Here is a 22,496-nt window from a genome sequence, read left to right as displayed (position 1 = left end):
AACAAGACGATAACTTTTCGATAGTAATTCTATAACTTTTTGATAGGGGATCGATATCTTTCCGATAAATGATCCACAGCTCTTGGATAATTTATTCGTCGATTAAAAATCGGTCACTCATTAATAACCTTTGTTACCGATAGCAAATTTATAGTTTATAACAAATCGATAACTCCTTTCCTTTTCTTATCTTGCCTTACCCTAATTTGTTGTCTGTCTTCATTCATATCAACTCTCTCATCGACATTTCACAGTAGAAATAATTTTTTGAATAACTGTATGTCGCTCTATCAATCGCTATATCTGTTGAACGGTCTGTGCGCTTAATATGTATTTCTTCTCACTCCCACTATGTTTGCCCTCTGACAAACAAACAAACACACGTACATGTTTTAATTCGAAGTTCTAAATGTATGCCACTGGCATTTATTTGATTGAAACAAATTGTTTTGTACGCAATTTTTTAGTGTAATTATAGTAGTTATTATTTTGTCTGTATATAGAATACATGTCATAATAATCATAAAGTTTTTATCGCATATTTGCTAGTTTATTTTTTGTTTGACATTAATAATACACTAAACTATTTAATATTCATGCCAGATTGCATATGTTGATGATGTGCATGTTTGAATAATTTTGTCATTAAAAAATTCTCTTCATTGTAAAGATTTGTTTATGGCATGTCCCTACTAAATATGTAGAGCAACAGTCTATAATTATTGTAAGTAGGTGGTTTATCGGTCATCTGTTTAATTACCAACAATTTTTGAGGTCAACAATTTCAGTTTTTGTACACAGTATCTCTGGAAGTTAGATTTTACCTCATCACCAGGGGTTCTTATGCAGAATTCCAGTTTTTCTGTATGTATGCCGAAAGACCAATCGGTCGGTCCTTTTTACTGTTCAACATATTTGTAGCACTTGATCAAATTTTACATGCGAAGGAGGATTTTTCTAGGCGCATTTCTTGGCATCTGGCTAGGTTGTCCTAATCTTGCGAGTATAAACCCAAATAAAGGTTAGCTAGTTGTCTTTTTAAGGAGGTAGGTACTTTAACGTTATACTTGACAAATGCATCGCCGCCTAACAGTTCTGCTGTGGGGACATGGGAAAACGATGGAAGCTCTCCGGTATGCGGACTGTTAGACACGGTGGTCAAGTCTATTCTATGGTGTGTAAGTAATGGTGGAGCGTCATTGCGGGTCATATGTTTTAGGAAACCATCTCAGATAGTTACCACTCAAGGGATTGCCAGTCTGCCAGAACTTGACTCCTTTCCTAATTCTGAAGAATTAGTGGGAAATCTCTCATTCTATCTGTTGAACATATTCTTCTAAAAATTGCAATCTTTCCTAGCACCGCTTTCGCTTTGTCGATTGTTGTGATTTTTATACTCAACTGAGTAGAGCTCCCAGAGTATATTGATTTTTTTCGCATAACGGTACCCTGTAACGGCGTAAACTAATCGAGATAGATATAGACTTCTATATATTAAAATGATCTGGGCGAAAAAAGAAATTCATTTAGCCATGTCCGTCTGTCCGTAAACATGATAACATGAGTAAATTTTGAGGTATCTTGTTGAAATTTGGCACTCATCTCAGATCGCTATTTAAAATGAACGAAATCGGACTATAACCACGCCCACTTTTCTATATCGAAAATTTCGAAAAACCGAAAAAGTGCGATAATTCATTACCAAAGACGGATAAAGCGCTGAAACTTGGTAGGTGAGTTGTTCTGCGCCTCAGGGTCGGCGTAAAATATGTAGATCCCGGCCCGCCAATTTGTAGGAAAAATCAAAAGTAGCATGACGAAAATTTGAAGAGAAGCTCGTCCCAAAATCTCTTCGGATGTAATTGCGCCTTGTATTTATTGCTCAATTTGTTTGAAGAATCATAAGGGTGGACCAGCATAGGTTTTTTTTTTGGAGTACCTTAAATAATACCAGCTGAAACCATGAACGACCTTGAAGATTTTAAAGGCTCTCCAAAGACTTGGTAGGCTGTATACCATACATTCATCTTTAGTTATTTCTTTCCTAATTATTCAGCGTATTTAATCTACTTACGCAAGTAAATTCCGGTGTTTGATTTCATTAAGCCATTTCCATTTGCGTTTCATACAAATTAGCTATGTCTCATGTGCTTGCTTAAACTCGATATTAGTTCGGGTCATTTAACACCTCATTATTTGCTCAACAATTTATGAATGCAAATATTTTCATTGTGCTTTGTTTTGTATGTTTCATCACCTGCACCACCGTACCACTCTGGGCAAGCGTGTTGTCTCTCCACTTCATTGCACATGATAATGGATCTAACCAAGATAACAAATATGTGCACATATCATAACATGAGGTGTGAAATCTAAGATGGGTTTTGTGTTTGCAGACGTGCGAATATTTAGAGTCAGTGAATATTTAAGAGCTTGAATGAAATGAGTGGGAAACTATGTCAACATTCCTATGTAATTGAGTATTGTGTTTATGTTATGTGAGTTGATAAATTTATGCTGACAAATGCTCATGATGATGGATGATGGCGAAAAACTGGTGCAGTTAACGCGATTACGAGGGAAATGGATATGTAAATAGCTAAAAAGCAGACAAAATTAATAAATTAAGCAGTTTAACTTAAATAGCTACTCTTTCTCTATCTTGTAAATTGCACCTCTATTCGCACAATCTAGTTGGAGCCGATATTTGTGGTCATTTATGGAATAAACTAAGTCGAACAATTCCTGTGGTGGTACTATAAATAAGACAGCACCGGTAACCAAATAGGATTTTTCTTTATCGTTCATCCCAGTGAGGTTACATCTCGAATGCATACATAGAAACGCTCTTAGGATTAGAAACGCGGGTTTGGCACCACTAAGTAGCTACTACTCGGAGATTCAAACATTAAAAATTCGTTAAAGTGATAAAATTGAAAATTTTTTACAAAGCCTCCATGGACGGAAGTCCATACTATCACGAACATTAACCTTTAAGAATAAGACACACAAGCCTCCACAGTATAAACGAAAAAAAAACACACGCACTTCATATGTTTCTAATAATACCTGGCCTTAACGTACGGCACAAATGCTACGCTGACTACGCCATGTTATGTTAGTTGGCACTTGCTTTTGCCAGATAGGGGACCCCACTAGATTCGCAGAAATATGTGGAGAAACAATTGATCCGCCTTTGTGCTCCAAATTGATCGTTAGGAAGGAATGAATGACCGTTCTTTGCTATGAGGTAGCCAAACTCGCTCTGGCGGTTAGTGAACCTAGTGGTATCGTTGTCAGCACACAATTCTGCCATATCCCACAACAAGACAGAGACTTTGCGAATGAACATGAATCAAATCACAGCAAGAAAGTCTAAGAATTATCGGAGTAAGGAAACTGAAGATGAAACAAGTAAGGAAGGCTAAGTTTGGGTGTAACCGAACATTACATACTCACCTGAGAGCTATGGAGACAAATTAAGGGAAAATCACCATGTAGGAAAATTAACCTAGGATAACCCTGGAATGTTTTTGTATGTCATTCGTATCAAATGGAAGGTATTAAATAGTATTTTAAGAGGGAGTGGGCCATAGTTCTATAGGTGGACGCCATTTAGGGATATCGCCATAAAGGTGGACCAGGGGTGACTCTAGAATGTGTTTGTACGATATGGGTATCAAATAAAGGTATTAATGAGGGTTTTAAAAGGGAGTGGTGGTAGTTGTATATGTGAGGCGTTTTCGAGATATCGCCATAAAGGTGGACCAGTTTGACCAAGAACATCATCTGTCGGGTACCGCTAATTTATTTATATATGTAATACCATGAACAGTATTCCTGCCAATATTCCAAGGGCTTTTGATTTCGTCTTGCAGAGCTTTTTCATTTTCTTCTACTTAATATGGTAGACAGTTTTTTTCTAAAGTTATATTTTGCGTCAATAAACCAATCCAATTACCATGTTTCATCCCTTTTTTCGTATTTGGTATAGAATTATGGCATTGGTAAAATATCACAAGGATTGGTAAAATTTGTTCGACTTATGGCATTAAAAGTATCCTAGACAAATTAAATGAAAAACGTCGGAGCCACGCCCATTTTGAAATTTTCTTTTATTTTTGTATATTGTTGCACCATATCATTACTGGAGTTGAATGTTGACATAATTGACTTATATACTGTAAAGATATTAAATTTTTTGTTAAAATTTGACTTCAAAAAAGTTTTTTTAAAGTGGGCGTGGTCGTTCTCCGATTTTGCTAATTTTTATTAAGCATACATACAGTAATAGGAGTAACGTTTCTGCCAAATTTCATCATGATATCTTCAAGGACTGCCAAATTGCAGATTGCAAAACTTTTAAATTACCTTCTTTTAAAAGTGGGCGGTGCCACGCCCATTGTCCAAAATTTTAGTAATTTTCTATTTTGCGTCATAAGTTCAACTCACCTACCAAGCTTCATCGCTTTATCCGTCTTTGGTAATGAATTATCGCACTTTTTCGGTTTTTCGAAATTTTTGATATCCAAAAAGTGGGCGTGGTTATAGCCCGATGTCGTTTATTTTAAAAAGCGATCTGAGATGAGTGCCCATTAACCTACGTGCCAAATTTCATCAATATACCTCAAAATGTACTCAAGTTATCGTGTTAACGGACAGACGGACGGACGGACGGACATGGCTCAATCAAGTTTTTTTTCGATGCTGATGATTTTGATATATGGAAGTCTATATCTATCTCGATTCCTTTATACCTGTACAACCAACCGTTATCCAATCAAAGTTAATATACTCTGTGAGCTCTGCTCAACTGAGTGTAAAAATAGTAGAACGGATATGAAAAGAGAAATTTCGGGACTATAGAAGCCAAGAAGCTCGCTAGCTTCTCCCTATGGAAAAGTATAACATTGACCATAATTTCGAACACTCAAGAAGAGCTCTAGGCAATCGTTAAGTGCAGTCGGGATCAGGAAAATACAACCGCTTGTTTAAATTTTCTCTTAAACCAACACATAAATCTTAGACTTCTCCATTGTGATGTCCCAGAAAATCTAAATTTTTTGAACCGGTTGAGCATTGATGGTGCTAAGGCGGTACTGACGGTGGGCGCCAATTATACTGACAGTTGCAGCAGCTGCCTTAGTTTCTTCGTTTTCATGTCTGACATAGATAGACATACGCTCTCACTAGTCCTTTAGCTAAACTAGCGGTAATATATTGTCACGGATATTAGCATCACTAAGTTATCCCATCACTAAGGCGATGCTAAGGCCATGCCAAGCAGTATTTACGTTAAAAATCAAATCAATATGAAAAGAGAAATTTCGGGACTATAGAAGCCAAGAAGCTCGCTAGCTTCTCCCTATGGAAAAGTATAACATTGACCATAATTTCGAACACTCAAGAAGAGCTCTAGGCAATCGTTAAGTGCAGTCGGGATCAGGAAAATACAACCGCTTGTTTAAATTTTCTCTTAAACCAACACATAAATCTTAGACTTCTCCATTGTGATGTCCAAGAAAATCTAAATTTTTTGAACCGGTTGAGCATTGATGGTGCTAAGACGGTACTGACGGTGGGCGCCAATTATACTGACAGTTGCAGCAGCTGCCTTAGTTTCTTCGTTTTCATGTCTGACATAGATAGACATACGCTCTCACTAGTCCTTTAGCTAAACTAGCGGTAATATATTGTCACGGATATTAGCATCACTAAGTTATCCCATCACTAAGGCGATGCTAAGGCCATGCCAAGCAGTATTTACGTTAAAAATCAAATCAAGTATACACATATATAAGGCAGCCCAGAGAGATATCACACACAGATGCATTTACTTATACGCCTATGTGCGCGCGAGAGACTGTAAACTACAAACATTCACATCAATAATTCAATCGTTATGTATCTACATAAACGAATAAATAATTGCGTCTACACATATGTACCATGTACGAATACGAGCAGCGGAGAGTTAATGCGCAAACACATGCATATATCTGAGAAGTTTGAGAGCTACTGGACTAGTAGATTCTGGAATGTATAAAATTGTGCAATTTTAGTTATAGCTGAGAAATTTGAGAGCTCATGGACAATGCTAGTACATTCTGGAAAAATGCGAACGAGGAAACCAAAGGGTATAAAAGGCAACAGATGAAGAGGCGCTGTAATTCAGTTTGAGTTGAGCAATCGATCAGTTATTGATTAAGCACGCGATCTGGCGGCCAATAGTAGAGTTCAATTTGAGTTATCAATCAGTTTGGTTATTAAGCCAGCGAGTAGCAAAGTATAAGTGTCATTGTGAAGTACTTTAATACAGGCCATTTTTACATTATTCAATATTGGAGTTATTTATTCAACAGTTTAGTGATTCGAACTTAGCAGAGGATTGCAAATAAGTAGCAAGTAAAATTCGTTACAATATGGTAAAGGAAGTCCAATCTCTCAATAGGTCTGAGAAAAATGTAATATAGGCCTTCTTGGCTACTGTTTGTGAGATAAAAAAGCGCATCAATAGTTTATCCAACAGGTAGTCCGTAAAAACAAAGACTGATGGAGTCGCTATTTTTAGAGCCTAAAATAAAAAAAAAAAATGCATGTAAATATTGTTTCGTCTACCAACTCAGCAAAACAAATTTGTTTAAAGAAAACTTTAAGTAACCAACAAATTTCGAAGCTAATTGCTGAAAAACATAAGAAATATATTTAACGCCTTTACGCGTTACATTACAAAGAAATTGTTGCAAATTGAAAAATAAACCCCTTCACTAATTTGTATATATGCAATGACAAACAAACTACAACAACACAAGCAAACCCAATTTACTAAAGACTTACAAAAGGCTAATTAACTAAAGTAAACGGAGCAAAAAAAAAAACAAAAACACAGTGAAAACGGCTTATGAAAAATAATACAACAGTCAAGGTAGGGGCTTAGATATGAAGTAGAGCCAAAAAGGTGAAATGTGAGCGAGTTTGAAGCCCACTCTAATAGTGAGAGGAAGTAAACAAAAGACCCGGCGAGGTTGGTCATAAGAAATGAACAAACGCCAAAATAATACGAATGAGCTGCATTATGAGGTAATTGTAAGTAAATGGAGAATCTTTAACAAATATAAAGAAAACCAGGTTGAAATTTGAAAAAGAAGAAATATGAAAACAAAAACCGTAAAATAAGAAAATGTACGTAATAAACAAAAACGGCTTTTAAGGTATCAAATAACATAATAATAACAGACAAGCGGCGACGGCTGGACAAAATTAACTGACGCCACAAAGTGAGCGGAACATTTGATGATACTTGGTTAGAGATTTTGGTACACAAAAAAAACTTTAACGGTGACCAAAAGAAGCGAAAAATTGATGACAGATTGCACTTAAAGTAAATTTAATTTGAAATTAAAGAAAGGCAAAACGTTTTAACCAACAACCGGCAGCAGACTTGGGATCACAATACTGAATCAGCATATTTATTTTATAAAAATAAAAATAAAAAATCCGCAAATCACAAAGTCAACAGTTAACCGCAACTAAATAGGCCATTCAACAAAATAAGGGAAAAGAAAGTAAGGACGGAAGTGTCTTCGGCTGACTGCACACCTTTCAGGAATGAGGGTGAACAACATTCTTATCCCATTTGTAATATCCAAATAATCGGCTGTATAGGTTAGGTTAGGTTGAACTGGCCGGTCAATGAGGACCTCACATAGACTGAATAAGTCCGTAGTATTACCAGAAGTTTGTTTTAACGATCGAACTGAAAAACCCTATCAAAAACCAGGACCTATGTTATAAAAGACCTCCGTCCTCTTGGCAAATACTAGAAGCTTCCTAGGATTTAAGCCACTTGCTGCTTCTAGATCTGACAGCTGTATCACTCCTAATAGCTGGAGTCTTGGCCTGGCAAGCGCATGGCAAGAGCACAGAAAGTGCTCGATCGTTTCCTCCTCCAGCCCGCACTTCCTACATCTGCTATCACTTGACAAGCCTAATGTAAAGGCATGTGACGCCAGAAGGCAGTGTCCAGTCAGAATACCCGTCATGAGTCTACAGTCCTCTCTTTATAATGATAGAAGCAACTTTGTTAGTCTAAGGTTGTAAGACCTGCACATAATCTTCGACACTTTACAGCCCCACGCTTGAAACCACGCCTTTCCTGCTTGGTCGATCATGTGCACCTCTCGCCTTCGCTTAATTTCGCCCAGTCTAATTGGGAATTCTACGGGGCAAGCTTCAAGGGATGCGCCCTTTTTAGCTAGTTCATCCGCCTTTTCATTCCCATCTATTCCCATATGCCCTGGGACCCAATATAGATGTATGCTTCTCCCTGTCCCGATTCTCTCCACTGTATAAGATAAGTAATATATAGTGAACAGATCTACATACCTAAGCGATTTTTAAGATAAATAAAAAATAGAAAATAAAAAGATGATAAAAAATTTTAGGGACTACCTTAATATAAATGGACTAAAAAATAGAAGGTAATTTTTCCTTTAATACAGACATAGCCTTGTTAAATTTTGACTAAAAAACTTTAACAATAGCTCTTGTAAGAATTTTGGGATTTGAAATTATAAAGGTGGAGCGCAACCTTTCAATTTAAGGCAAACCATATACTGGGAATTAAATAACTTATTATTTAAAATTTAAACACGCCCTCTACCTTTATAATTTTAAATACCAAAATTCTTTTACACGAGCTATTGTTAAAGTTTTTTAGTCAAAATTCAACAAGACGATGTCTGTATTAAAGGAAAAATTGCCTTCTATTTTTTGGTCCATTTACATAAAGGTAGTCCTTCAAATTTTTTTATCATCTTTTTATTTTCAATTTTTTAGCACTGCCTACAAAAAGGCAATTGCAACTTGGATTAGTAATTTAAGTAGTTCCTAAGTGAAAATTCTTATCTCTATTTATTTGTTCAAAATAGCAAGATTTAATAGAATTAGTGGAAATTTCGCTGGCAACACTGGCGAAAACAGCAGAATTCCACCTCGCATCATAACAAGAGAATTCCACCTAATTTGTCAGCTACTTAATTTGCACAGCTGAAAATCGTGGTGAAATTCGCTTACGCCTGAAAGTCCAAAAGAAACGTGGGGAAAGTCGCATACGCCTAAAAGTATCCAAGGACGTGCATTGAGTTGGGCCTTCAACGAGGTGGAATTCTACAACGCCTGCAACACTCAGGAGGCTAGCCATAAAGGTATGGCCTAATCTTCTAAATAGTTCGACTTGTGCGTTACGTAGCTCAAATTTTTTGATCAAACATTGCACTGTCATCGAGTTTTAAACTATATTTCGATTTCAAGTCTCTAGATATCCAGAAAGTTTGTTAAAAATCGATTGCAAGATTCCCAATTTAAAACTAGTTTTCTCAATATCTCGATTCATGCGCTACCTAGCTGAATTTTTTTGATAAAATATTGCGTTGTCACCGTCTCTAGCTCATCGAGTAGTTACTCGAAAATCGATCGCAAGACTTCCCCCGTTTTTAAAGGACTTGCAGGTATCTTGACTAGCGCGTCACCTAGCTGAACTTTGCTTTTTATAAGTTGTACTAGAAGACCCGGCAGACGTTGTTCTACCCTAAATTTGGCCTATCTGCATACATTTTAATAAGCTTCTTCCGTCTGACTCGCGGGTCCCCTCAGAAACCGCAATTTGTTTTCTTACTATATCGATCCGCGTGCCACCTAGGGAATTTTTTTTATCAAATGTTGCATTGTCACCGGGTTCTGATCCACGGCCCAAGTTTCAAGTCTCTAGCTCACCAGCAAGTTAATCAAAAATCGATCGCAAGATTCCCCTCGTTTTTCAGGGATTTATAGTTATCTCAATTAGCACGCAACCTAGCGGAACTTTCTTTTCTATAAATTATAGTGTCACGGGGTCTCGAACTATGTGCTAAGCTACAAGCCTCTAGGTAACCGGGAAGTTAGTTAAAAATGGATTGATTCCCAAATTGAAATTAATTTTCCTAATATCTCGATCCATGCGCCACCTAGTGGAATTTTTTTGATAAAGTATTGCATTGCCACCGGGGTCTGACTTACGGCCCAAGCTTCATATCTCACGCTCATCGGGAAGTTACTCAAAAATCGATTGAAAATTCCCCTCTATTATTGAGGATTTGTAGTTATCTCACTTAGCGCGCCACCTAGCGGAATTTTGTTTTCTTAAATTGTATTGTCACCGGGTCCCGAACTATGTGCTAAGTTACAAGTCTCTAGGTAACCGGAAAGTTAGTTAAAAATGGATTGAAAGATTCACAAATTAAAATTAATTTTCCTAATATCTCGATCCATGCGCCACCTAGCGAATTTTTATACTCAGTTGAGCAGAGCTCACAGAGTATATTAAGTTTGATTGGATAACGGTTGGTTGTACATATATAAAGGAATCGAGATAGATATAGACTTCCATATATCAAAATAATCAGGATCGAAAAAAAATTTGATTGAGCCATGTCCGTCCGTCCGTCCGTCCGTCCGTTAACACGATAACTTGAGTAAATTTTGAGGTATCTTGATGAAATTTGGTATGTAGGTTCCTGAGCACTCATCTCAGATCGCTATTTAAAATGAACGATATCGGACTATAACCACGCCCACTTTTTCGATATCGAAAATTTCGAAAAACCGAAAAAGTGCGATAACTCATTACAAAAGACAGATAAAGCGACGAAACTTGGTAGATAGGTTGACGTTATGACGCAGAATAGAAAATTAGTAAGATTTTGGACAATGGGCGTGGCACCGCCCACTTTTACAAGAAGGTAATTTAAAAGTTTTGCAAGCTGTAATTTGGCAGTCGTTGAAGATATCATGATGAAATTTGGCAGGAACGTTACTACTATTACTCTATTTGTGCTAAATAAAAATGAGCAAAATTGGATGAAGAACACGCCCACTTTTTAAAAAAAAATTTTTTAAATTCAAATTTTAACAAAAAATTTAATATCTTTACTGTATATAAGTAAATTAAGTCAAAATTCAACTCCAGTAATGATATGATGCAACAAAATACAAAAATAAAAGAAAATTTCAAAATGGGCGTGGCTCCGCCCATTTTCATTTAGTTTGTCTAGAATACTTTTATTATAGAATACATTATTGACGCAAAATATAACTTTGGAAAAAACTTTGTAAAATGGGTGTGACACCTACCATATTAAGTAGAAGAAAATGAAAAAGTTCTACAAGGCGAAATCAACAGCCCGTGGAATCTTGGCAGGAATACTGTTAGTGGTATTGCATATATAAATAAATTAGCAGTACCCGACAGATGATTTTCTGGATCACCTGGTCCACATTTTGGTCGATATCGCGAGAACGACTTCACATATACATCTAAGGGCCACTCGCTTTTAAAACCCTCATTAATACCTTTAATTTGATATCCATATCGTACAAAAACATACCAGAGTCCACCTATAGACCTAATGCCCCCTCCCTCTTAAAATGCTCAGTAACACCTTTCGTTTGATACCCATATCGTACAAACATTCTAGAGTCACCCCTGGCCCACCCTAATGGCGATATCTCGAAAAGGCGTCCACCTATATACCTAGTGTCCACTCCCTCTTAAAATCCTCAGTAACACCTTTCGTTTGATACCCATATCGTACAAACATTCTAGAGTCACCCCTGGCCCACCCTAATGGCGATATCTCGAAAAGGCGTCCACCTATAGACCTAATGCCCACTCCCTCTTAAAATGCTCAGTAACAGCTTTCGTTTGATACCCATATCGTACAAACATTCTAGAGTCACACCTGGCCCACCCTAATGGCGATATTTCGAAAGGGCGTCCACCTATAGAACTAAGGATTACTCCCTTTTAAAATACTCATTACCACCTTTCATTTGATACCCATATCGTACAAACACATTCTAGAGTCACCCTGGCCCACCCTAATGGCGATATCTCGAAAAGGCGTCCACCTATAGACCTAATGCCCACTCCCTCTTAAAATGCTCAGTAACACCTTTCGTTTGATACCCATATCGTACAAACATTCTAGAGTCACACCTGGCCCACCCTAATGGCGATATCTCGAAAAGGCGTCCACCTATAGAACTAAGGATTACTCCCTTTTAAAATACTCATTACCACCTTTCATTTGATACCCATATCGTACAAACACATTCTAGAGTCACCCTGGCCCACCCTAATGGCGATATCTCGAAAAGGCGTCCACCTATAGACCTAATGCCCACTCCCTCTTAAAATGCTCAGTAACACCTTTCGTTTGATACCCTTACCGTACAAACATTCTAGAGTCACCCTTGGTCCAGCTTTATGGCGATATCTCGAAAAGGCGTCCACCTATAGAACTAAGGATTACTCCCTTTTAAAATACTCTTTACCACCTTTCATTTGATACCCATATCGTACAAACACATTCTAGAGTCACCCTGGCCCACCCTAATGGCGATATCTCGAAAAGGCGTCCACCTATAGACCTAATGCCCACTCCCTCTTAAAATGCTCAGTAACACCTTTCGTTTGATACCCATATCGTACAAACATTCTAGAGTCACCCTTGGTCCACCTTTATGGCGATATCTCGAAAAGGCGTCCACCTATAGAACTAAGGATTACTCCCTTTTAAAATACTCCTTACCACCTTTCATTTGATACCCATATCGTACAAACACATTCTAGATTCACCCCTGGCCCACCCTAATGGCGATATCTCGAAAAGGCGTCCACCTATAGACCTAATGCCCACTCCCTCTTAAAATGCTCAGTAACACCTTTCGTTTGATACCCATATCGTACAAACATTCTAGAGTCACCCCTGGCCCACCCTAATGGCGATATCTCGAAAGGGCGTCCACCTATAGACCTAATGCCCACTCCCTCTTAAAATGCTCAGTAACACCTTTCGTTTGATGCACATATCGTACAAACACATTCTAGAGTCACCCCTGGCCCACCCTAATGACGATATCTCGAAAAGGCGTCCACCTATAGACCTTATGCCCACTCCCTCTTAAAATGCTCAGTAACACCTTTCGTTTGATACCCATACCGTACAAACATTCTAGAGTCACCCCTGGCCCACCCTAATGGCGATATCTCGAAAAGGCGTTCACCTATAGACCTAATGCCCACTCCCTCTTAAAATGCTCAGTAACACCTTTCATTTGATTCCCATATCGTACAAACCCATTCTAGAGACACCCCTGGTCCACCTTTATGGCGATATCTCGAAACGGCGTCCACCTATGGAACTAAGGATCACTCCTTTTCAAAATACTCATTAACAGCTTTCATTTGATACCCATATCGTACAAACACATTATAGAATCACCCCTGGTCCACCTTAATGGGGACATCTCGAAAAGGCGTCCACCGATAGACCTAAGGCCCACTCCCTCTTAAAATGCTCAGTAACACCTTTCATTTGATACCCATATCGTACAAACAAATTCTAGAGTCAGCCCTGGTCTACCTTTATGGCGATATCCCTAAATGGCGTTCATCCATAGAACTATGGCCTACTCTCTCTTAAAATACTCTTTAATACCTTTCATTTGATACACATGTTATACAACCACATTCCAGGGTTACCCCAGATTGATTTTCCTTATTTTGTCTCCATAGCTCTCAACTGAGTATGTTATGTTCGGTTACACCCGAACTTAGCCTTCCTTACTTGTTTTTGATAAAATATTGTATTGTCACCGGGTTCTGACTTACGGCTCAAGTTTCATATCTCCAGCTCACCGGGAAGTTACTCAAAAATCGATTGCAAGATTCCCCTCGTTTTTCACGGATTTGTAGTTATCTCACTTAGCGCGCTATCTAGCGGAATTTTGTTTTCTGTAAAGTGTATTGTCAGCGGGTCTCGAACTATATGCTAAGTTATAAGTCTCTAGGTAACCGGTAAGTTAGTTAAAAATGGATTGAAAGATTCCCAAATTAAAATTGATTTTCCTAATATCTCGATCCATCCGCCACCTACTGGATTTTTTCTGATAAAATATTGCATTGTCACCGGGTTCTCACTGGCGGCTCAAGTTCATGTCTCCAGTTCACCGGGAAGTTACTCAAAAATCGATTGAAAGATTCCATGCGTTTTTTCAGGGATTTTCGTGTATCTCGATTCGTCTGCCACCTTCTCGATTCGTCTGCCACCTTCCCCGAATTGTAGCGCTATCGACTCGCAAACTAAGTGCTAAGTTGCAAGGGTCTGGAGCACCGAGAAGTTAGTTAAAATCGATATCAAAATTTCCATTTTAAAATTAATTTTCTGTATATCTCAATCCATGCGTCACCTAGTGGATTTTTTTTGACTTGCATTGTAATGTCTCTCAGATCTGAACTATGTTCTAAGGATCAAGTGTCTAGCTCAACGGGAAGTTACCGAAAAAGACTTTTCCGCATGTTAAAAATTCGTATGGAAATGAGGGGACAAACATGAGAGCGCCTTAATATAAAGGTAAAAATAGGTAGGTACTTTGTGTGAGGATGCAAAGTTTCACGTTTTTCGTGGTCTGCATGAAATAGCTATGACCATGAATTACTTATCTCAACAATATATGACGTAAACGTAAGTATTTGATGAAAATTGATGCTTCCAGCCATTAAAAAGGGGACATAAATGACAGTTTATATGGGATATGTAATATATATAAGGAATTGGTGAAATTTGAAACTTCTAGCCGTTAAAATGGGGTAGGAATAATCAAGAGTTTATTATTGCCTAATCAGACACCTAAATTTACCCGCTCACCAAATTTTATCAAGATATCTCAAAAATTGAGGGATTAGTGTGCATACAAACAGACAGACGGACATGGCTAAATCAACTCAGCTCTTCATCCTGATCATTTCGGTATACATATTCGTGGGTCTATATATTTTCCTTTAAGGACTTACAATTTGGAGATTCGAGAAAAAATTAATATACAAATATAATTTTTATGAAAGGTATAAAAACGCTGCTTCTAGGAGTCAACGACTTAGCAGCGTGATAAACAAATTACTCGCCAAGAATACTCATACCTCAATAGTTCAGAGCCGAAGAAAACTGCCATAAAATGCATTACCTAAGCACAATAGCTAAACAAAAATGAAAAAGGAAAGGAAACGTAAAATGGATTGCTCAAACAATAAGTGCCGACAGCTTTTAACACTACAACCTTAGATGAGCACGTCAAAAGCAAATGCCACAAGGCATATGGAAATAAAGAAGAAATGCAAAACAAAGTCTTGCGCCACTATTCACCGCATTTTAAAGTTCACGTTGCGCATGATTTACAGATGAAGTAGCAAAACCGCAAATTGCAAATCATTATGAAGTTTAAAGTAACGATTCATGTTACATAGCGGGAAGCCAAGCAGTATGCAAGCTTTCTCTCAGTTGCCTGGATGGTAAATGTGAAAAAAAAAATAAGTGAATTAGGTTTTTTACTTGAAAATCGGAAAATATGCAGAAGCTTGGAGTTAGTTTTTAGATTGTTGCAGCCATGATACTTAAAGGACACAGTTTTGTATTATTTATGATAGGAAGACCATGCAGAGCTGTTTATCTTTCAAAAGTTAAATGATGGGGAACATTAAATAACTATGAAACTGTAAATAAAAACCGGATTCCCTGAAGAAGATGCAGAAGCAATGAAACGTGTAGGAAAAAGGGAAATTAAAATTTTTCTATAAAACTACCAAGAGTTCTGTGAAACGTGTAGGAGGGAAAGAAGGAAATTCAAATTTTGCCTTAGGATAACCAAGAAATCTATGAAACATTTTAAATGAATACCTAGCTCCAAACCTCTTACGGAAAGTTTTTTGTATTTTAGCGAATATTGACATAACTATGATCTTAGTAAATAATCTTAACAACAAAAAACCAACCAACCACACTTATATACATGTACACAAAGGAAGTAGCCACACTTATGTACAATGCAACGAAGAAAATTCTACACACATGATCAGCAGCTCCAAGCGAAGAGATTATTTCAAATACACATATGTAGTCATCAGCTAAGAGCAGAAGTTGTTACCCACACATACACACGCATACAGCTAAATAACCAATTATGAGATGCAAATGTTCCAGCAAGTATATTCGTGGAAAGTCTAGACCTTGGAAGAAAAATGCGAACGAGGCAACAGAGAGTATAGAAGCAGCGCAAGCTGATGAATAACTATTTAGTTTTATTTAAGCGCGCTTTTAGTGAAGTACGCGATAATTGTAATTGTGAAGTAGAGTTGTAAATAAAGACCATTTTGCCATACTGAATATTGGAGTTATTTATTCGACAGTTCAGCGATTCGAACGTTAACAGAAGGAGGATAACAATCGGAATTTCCCAAAATTTGTTACAGTATATATTTTATGTGTGTACGAAATCACATCCCACGAAATACCGAGATACAAAATTCACCACCAAATCCCGAACGGAAATAATACAGCCTCGACTAAATCCCGACCACTCATAATCCAGACCTGTCCTAATCCCGATCATACATAACCCCGACCAGATATTATTTGGACAAAACCGACAAAAAAAAAAAAAAAAAAAACACGAAAATTATAAAATAATTTTACAATCGCTTCTATTTTCATGCCGTTTTCCCCTAGTTATTATCTTTTATTACGAAAAATCTAGAGTTCTCTGGAGTTTTCGTTGTCTGAACTTTCTAGGACAAATGGAATGTCGCTATTCTGAAAAACGCAATTTTGAAATGCATCCATTTTATGCGACAAGAAGTGGGTTCAATCTATTCTCTTAAGCTCCACCCATAAACAAATCTACGATTTTCTTACTGGGTTGCGTTTGCATTAATCTTTTGCCTTACTTATTACTTCATATCCAGTTTTCCTTTTCTTATTGTACCACCACATAAGTCGTATGGATTACCATACCTTTTGCTAATGATTTGGTCAAAGTTAAAGATTAAGTAATTGCTTGATTATTTAAAGCTTACTTAAGTACAGCTGACCGATTTGATGACATTCAGTGACCTTTTTTAAAGAAGATAAGTATACAGAAACGCCAACAATGAGAAAGAATGTAGCGTGAAGGTACTTGGCCTCTGCCTTGTGTACTCAGCAGAAGTTCTTCAGTAAGAACTATTTATTTTGGCAGATGATATTTCTAGCTGGCATACACCTAAACTGAAGGTCGCGGCACAGTGCCATTTTTCATTTAGATGCGTTTAACACAGCTTTATGCATTCCAATAACATCGACACAATCAACCATGATGTTGCATTTGTAAATATGAAGGAACTTCAGACTTGGCAATTGAAGTTTATTTCGTCTTGCCCATTCACATACAAAATTTCGCGAAGCTCTGTTATAAACATTCTCTCTATACAACAAAAAAAAGTTACCAACCAGTGGGAAAAATAATTGCACTTGCACAGAGTGCCAACACCCTTAGCCAAAGCAAATGTCAAATTCTTCTTATGATTTACTTACTTGCTACAAAATTTGGGAGTTGCCTGCTGTTTCATATCAGATGGCGCCAGTGTCGCTCAATCTACCGTTCTCCATAAAAATACTTGCAATCTACTCATAATGCATGCGCTTGTGTTAAACTCATCTATATGAAAAACTGCTTATGTGACAGAGCTATGATATTCTGCCAATGTGCAGGGAAACACTTTAGCACTTCACAAAGTCAAGATATTCCTATTTATACATTTTTTTACCAAATAATAATAACTTCCTTTTTATTGATCTTTTCCAGATTATCTACAAAACTAATATCTAATCAAAAACGTAAGTACCGATTACTTTAAATACTCATTACTTTAAAGAGCCAACCAATGATATGGATTGAAGGGTTTGTTAAATGCATTAGTTATTCTCTCCAGTCCATGTTTCTACATCACCTATGCTAGGCGGATCCTGTTTATATTGCGGACTTGCATACTTGCTTATATTCGTATATTGAGGGGTTTCTTGCAGAAGAGATGGATATAATAAGCTAGAAGGTCATAAGTGAAAATATATCGATGGTTTTTCTTATAAAGTGACAAATAGCGTAGTTATATATTTTGCCCTCAGAATGGGAATAGGCATGACTTGGAATTTGGTGCAGATTTACTTCCTTGACTAGCTCATTATTGAGAAAATTTTCCTTCCGGGAAGTGGACCAGGCACCGACCAAATCTAAAAAATTTAATTTATGGTGTGATTACCTTAAAATTTGGCACAAGGATACCTCTTTTTTCTCGAATATTGTGGCCCTATGAAACCAGGCTAATCCTCTTAATTTTTTTTTATTAATACATAACTATAGCTTCCATGAACATGAAATGGTATATTAACTTTGGTCCGATGTTTGTAACGTTGAGAAATATAGAAGATAGACTCTCCATTAAGTATATCGAATTGATCAGGGCGACGAACTGAATTGATATAATCATGTCCGTCTGTCCGTCCGTCTGTCTGTTTGAACGCAAACTTACTTACTTACTTAATTGGCGCTTAACCGTCTAAACGGTTATGGCCGTCCAACAAGGCGCGCCAGTCGCTCCTTCGCTCCGCCAACCGGCGCCAATTGGTCACACCAAGGGAGTTTAAATCGTTTTCCACCTGGTCCTTCCAACGGAGTGGGGGCCGCCCTCTACCTCTGCTTCCATAGGCGGGTTCCGATAGAAACACTTTCTTGGCCGGAGCATCATCTTTCATTCGCATAACATGGCCTAGCCAGCGCAGCCGCTGCGTTTTAATTCGCTGGACTATGTTGATGTCTGCGTATAGCTCGTACAGCTCATCATTAAATCTTCTTCGGTACTCGCCATCGCCAACGCGTAGAGGTCCATAAATCTTTCGAAGAACTTTTCTCTCGAACACTCCCAAAGCCGCTTCATCTGCTGTTGTCATGGTCCATGCTTCTGCCCCATATAGCAGGACGGGTACGATAAGTGACTTGTAGAGTATGATTTTCGTTCGCCGAGAGAGGACTTTACTTTTCAATTGCCTACCTAGTCCAAAGTAGCATTTATTGGCAAGATTGATTCTTCGCTGGATTTCAGTGCTGATGTTGTTGCTAATGTTGATGCTGGTTCCCAAATAAACGAAGTCTTTTACTATTTCGAAATTATGGCTGCCAACAGTAGCGTGGGTGCCAAGGCGCATATGCGCTGACTCTTTGCTCGATGACAGCAGGTACTTCGTTTTGTCCTCATTCACCATCAAACCCATCTTTACCGCTTCTTTTTCCAGCTTGGAGTAAGCAGAACTAACAGCGCGGGTGTTTAGGCCGATGATATCAATGTCATCAGCATATGCCAGTAATTGCACGCTTTTATAGTATATTGTTCCAGTGCGGTTAAGTTCTGCAGCTAGTATAATTTTCTCCAGCATCAAATTAAAGAAATCGCACGATAGAGGGTCACCCTGTCTGAAACCTCGTTTAGTTTCGAACGGCTCGGAGAGGTCCTTCCCAATTCTGACTGAGCTGATGGTGTTGCTTAACGTCATTTTGCACAGCCGTATAAGTTTTGCGGGGAAACCAAATTCAGACATAGCGGCATATAGGCAGCTCCTTTTCGTGCTGTCGAAGGCGGCTTTAAAGTCGACGAAGAGGTGATGTGTGTCGATTCTCTTTTCACGGGTTTTTTCCAAGATTTGGCGCATTGTGAAAATCTGGTCGATGGTAGATTTACCAGGTCTGAAGCCGCACTGATAAGGTCCAATCAGCCGGTTCACGGTGGGCTTCAATCTTTCGCACAATACACTTGAAAGAACCTTATATGCGATATTAAGAAGGCTGATTCCACGATAGTTGGTGCATTTTGCAGTATCCCCCTTCTTGTGGACTGGGCAAAGAACACTTAGATTCCAACCGTCGGGCATGCTTTCGTCCGCCCATATTTTGCTAAGAAGCTGCTGCATGCGCCTTACCAACTCCTCGCCGCCGAACTTGAATAGCTCCGCAGGCAATCCATCAGCGCCCACGGCCTTGTTGTTTTTCAATCTGGTTATTGCTATTCTAACTTCGTCATAATCGGGAGGGGGGACATATATTCCATCATCATCGATTGCGGGATCGGGTTCTTCATCTCTGCGCGGTGAATTGCTGCCTCCATTTAGGAGAGCAGAGAAGTGTTCCCTCCATAATCTAAGCACTCTCTGGACATCAGTTACAAGGTCGCCGTTTTCATTCCTACAGGAGTTTGCCCCGGTCTTAAAACCTTCCGTCTGTCGCCGTATTTTTTGGTAGAATTTTCGGGCGTTATTCCTGGTGGCTAGCAGCTCAAGCTCCTCGCACTCACGCCTTTCTGCTTCTGCTTTTTTCTTCCTGAAAAGGCGTCTCGCTTCCCTTTTCAACTCACGATAGCGTTCACACACTCCTCTTGTCGCGCTCGCTTTTAACGTAGCCCTGTAGGCAGCGTCTTTTCTTTCGGTTGCAACGCGGCATTCTTCATCATACCAGTTGTTTTTTCGTGGCCGCCGGTAACCAATTTTTTCCTCGGCGGCAGTATGAAGTGCTTTGGAGATATGCTCCCACTGCTCCTGTATTCCTTCAGGATGAGTTGTGCCCTCAGAGAGCAGGTGTGAGAGTCGAGTTGCGAAATCATTGGCAGTCTGTTGTGATTGAAGCTTTTCGACGTCTAGCTTTCCTTGTGTTTTTTGTTCCTTGTTTTTAGCCGCGTTGAGGCGGGTGCGTATTTTGGCTGCAACGAGATAATGGTCCGAATCGATGTTAGGTCCTCGGATCGTTCGCACATCTAAAACACTGGAGGCATGCCGTCCGTCTATCACAACGTGATCGATCTGATTGCGAGTATTTCGATCAGGAGACAGCCATGTAGCTTGATGTATCTTTTTATGCATGAACCTCGTGCTTGATATGACCATGTTTCGAGCACCGGCAAAGTCAATCAGCCTCAGTCCGTTAGGAGAAGTTTCATTGTGTAGGCTGAACTTTCCGACTGTAGGGCCAAAAACACCTTCTTTGCCCACCCTGGCGTTAAAGTCGCCAAGCACGACTTTTATATCATGACGGGGGCAGCGCTCGTATGTGCGTTCTAATTGTTCATAAAAAGTGTCTTTCACCTCATCGTCTTTCTCCTCTGTCGGCGCATGGGCGCAGATGAATGATATATTAAAAAATTTTGCTTTTATTCGAATAGCGGCGAGACGCTCGTCCACAGGCGTGAACGCCAGCACTTGGCGACAAAGTCTCTCTCCCACCACGAATCCGACGCCGAAACTGCGCTTATTCGCATGGCCACTCCAATATATGTCACAATTTTTGATCTTCTTTCTTCCTTGCTTCGTCCAACGCATTTCTTGGATGGCGGTGATGTCAGATTTTGCTTTGACGAGGACATCAACCAGCCGGGCATCTGCACCAATCCCATTCAGGGAGCGGACGTTCCAGGTGCATGCCCTCAATTCATTGTCCTTCAAACGTTTGCCATGGTCGTCATCAATAGAGAGTGTATTTATCCGAGGCTTGTTGTTATATTTCATTGGAGTATGGTTTTACGTGGCGGGTCCCAAGCCCAGCGCACAACCCGCTCAGCGGGGGTGAAAATATTACTTGGCACGTTTATATAGCAAGCCGCTTGCTCCAAGACAGACGCCCGCTTGCAGCCGCACCTAGAGGTGTACAGACGCTGCCGATGAAATCTCCCCCCGGCTAGCCCTTAAACCGATTATGTCAGAGTGGCCTAGCCAGGTTGTCGCCTTCTCACATTAGCTCCCCGCTAAACGGGTGTTTAGCGGCTACCCAGAGGATACTTGGCCGCAAGCGACCGGCAGTAGTGAGCTGCTTGAACCGCATGCAAAAGAATCGCTCTGGCCATTCCCAGGTGAATGGCGGTCAGAAGCTTTCCCCACTTTCGTGGACTTCTACACACGGCCCCACCCTCCAACGCAAACTAGTCCCTCAAATTTTGAGATATCTCAATGAAATTTTGCACAAGGATGTATTTTTTTATTATATTAGACATTTGTCGGATTCGGTAGGATCGGTCCACTGTAACATATATCTCCCATACAACCGATCGTTCAGATAAGACGATTTTGGTCATTCCTGCCGCAATTTAGAAAGTATATATGTGAAACTCGGTGATGTATATTCTAATGTATCATAGAAAATATCCTGAAAAAATCACTTTGATCGGAGCTATATATAGCATATATGCCGTACAACCGATCGTTCAGATAGAAAGATTTTTGGCAATTTCTCCCTTAATTTCCAATATAAAAACGTTAAACATGGTGATATTTATTCTAATATATCATAGAAGATTTCGAGAAAAAATCATTTCGATCGGAGCTATATATAATAAATATCCCATACAGCCGATCGTTCAGATAGAAAGATTTTGGCCATTTTTCCCTTAGTTTCCAATATATAAACGTGAAACTTTGTGATATATATTCTAATATATCATAGAAGATTTTCTGTAAAAATCATTTCGATCGGAGCTATATATAATATATATCCCATACAACCGATCGTTCAGATAAGGGGGTTTTTTGCCATTTTTTATTTTATATTAACAC

General features: G+C 38.9%; 1 protein-coding gene across 4 annotated transcripts in view; it reads left to right on the top strand.

Moving 5' to 3' along the window:
* uzip (unzipped) overlaps positions 1–22,496 on the top strand; it is a 251,045-nt gene that overhangs the window by 129,513 nt on the left and 99,036 nt on the right. For all 4 annotated transcript variants that reach the window (XM_067771386.1, XM_067771387.1, XM_067771388.1 and 1 more), the window contains one exon: positions 17,716–17,747. The gene's annotated coding sequence lies outside the window, so the exon portion shown is untranslated. The remainder of the gene's footprint in view (positions 1–17,715; positions 17,748–22,496) is intronic.

The sequence above is a fragment of the Eurosta solidaginis genome, chromosome 3, assembly GCF_040869045.1.
Source record: "Eurosta solidaginis isolate ZX-2024a chromosome 3, ASM4086904v1, whole genome shotgun sequence".
In the NCBI taxonomy this organism is placed as follows: Eukaryota; Metazoa; Arthropoda; class Insecta; order Diptera; family Tephritidae; genus Eurosta; species Eurosta solidaginis.
The sequence above is the reverse complement of the archived record's forward strand: the minus strand, read 5'-3'. Positions and strand labels throughout refer to the sequence as shown.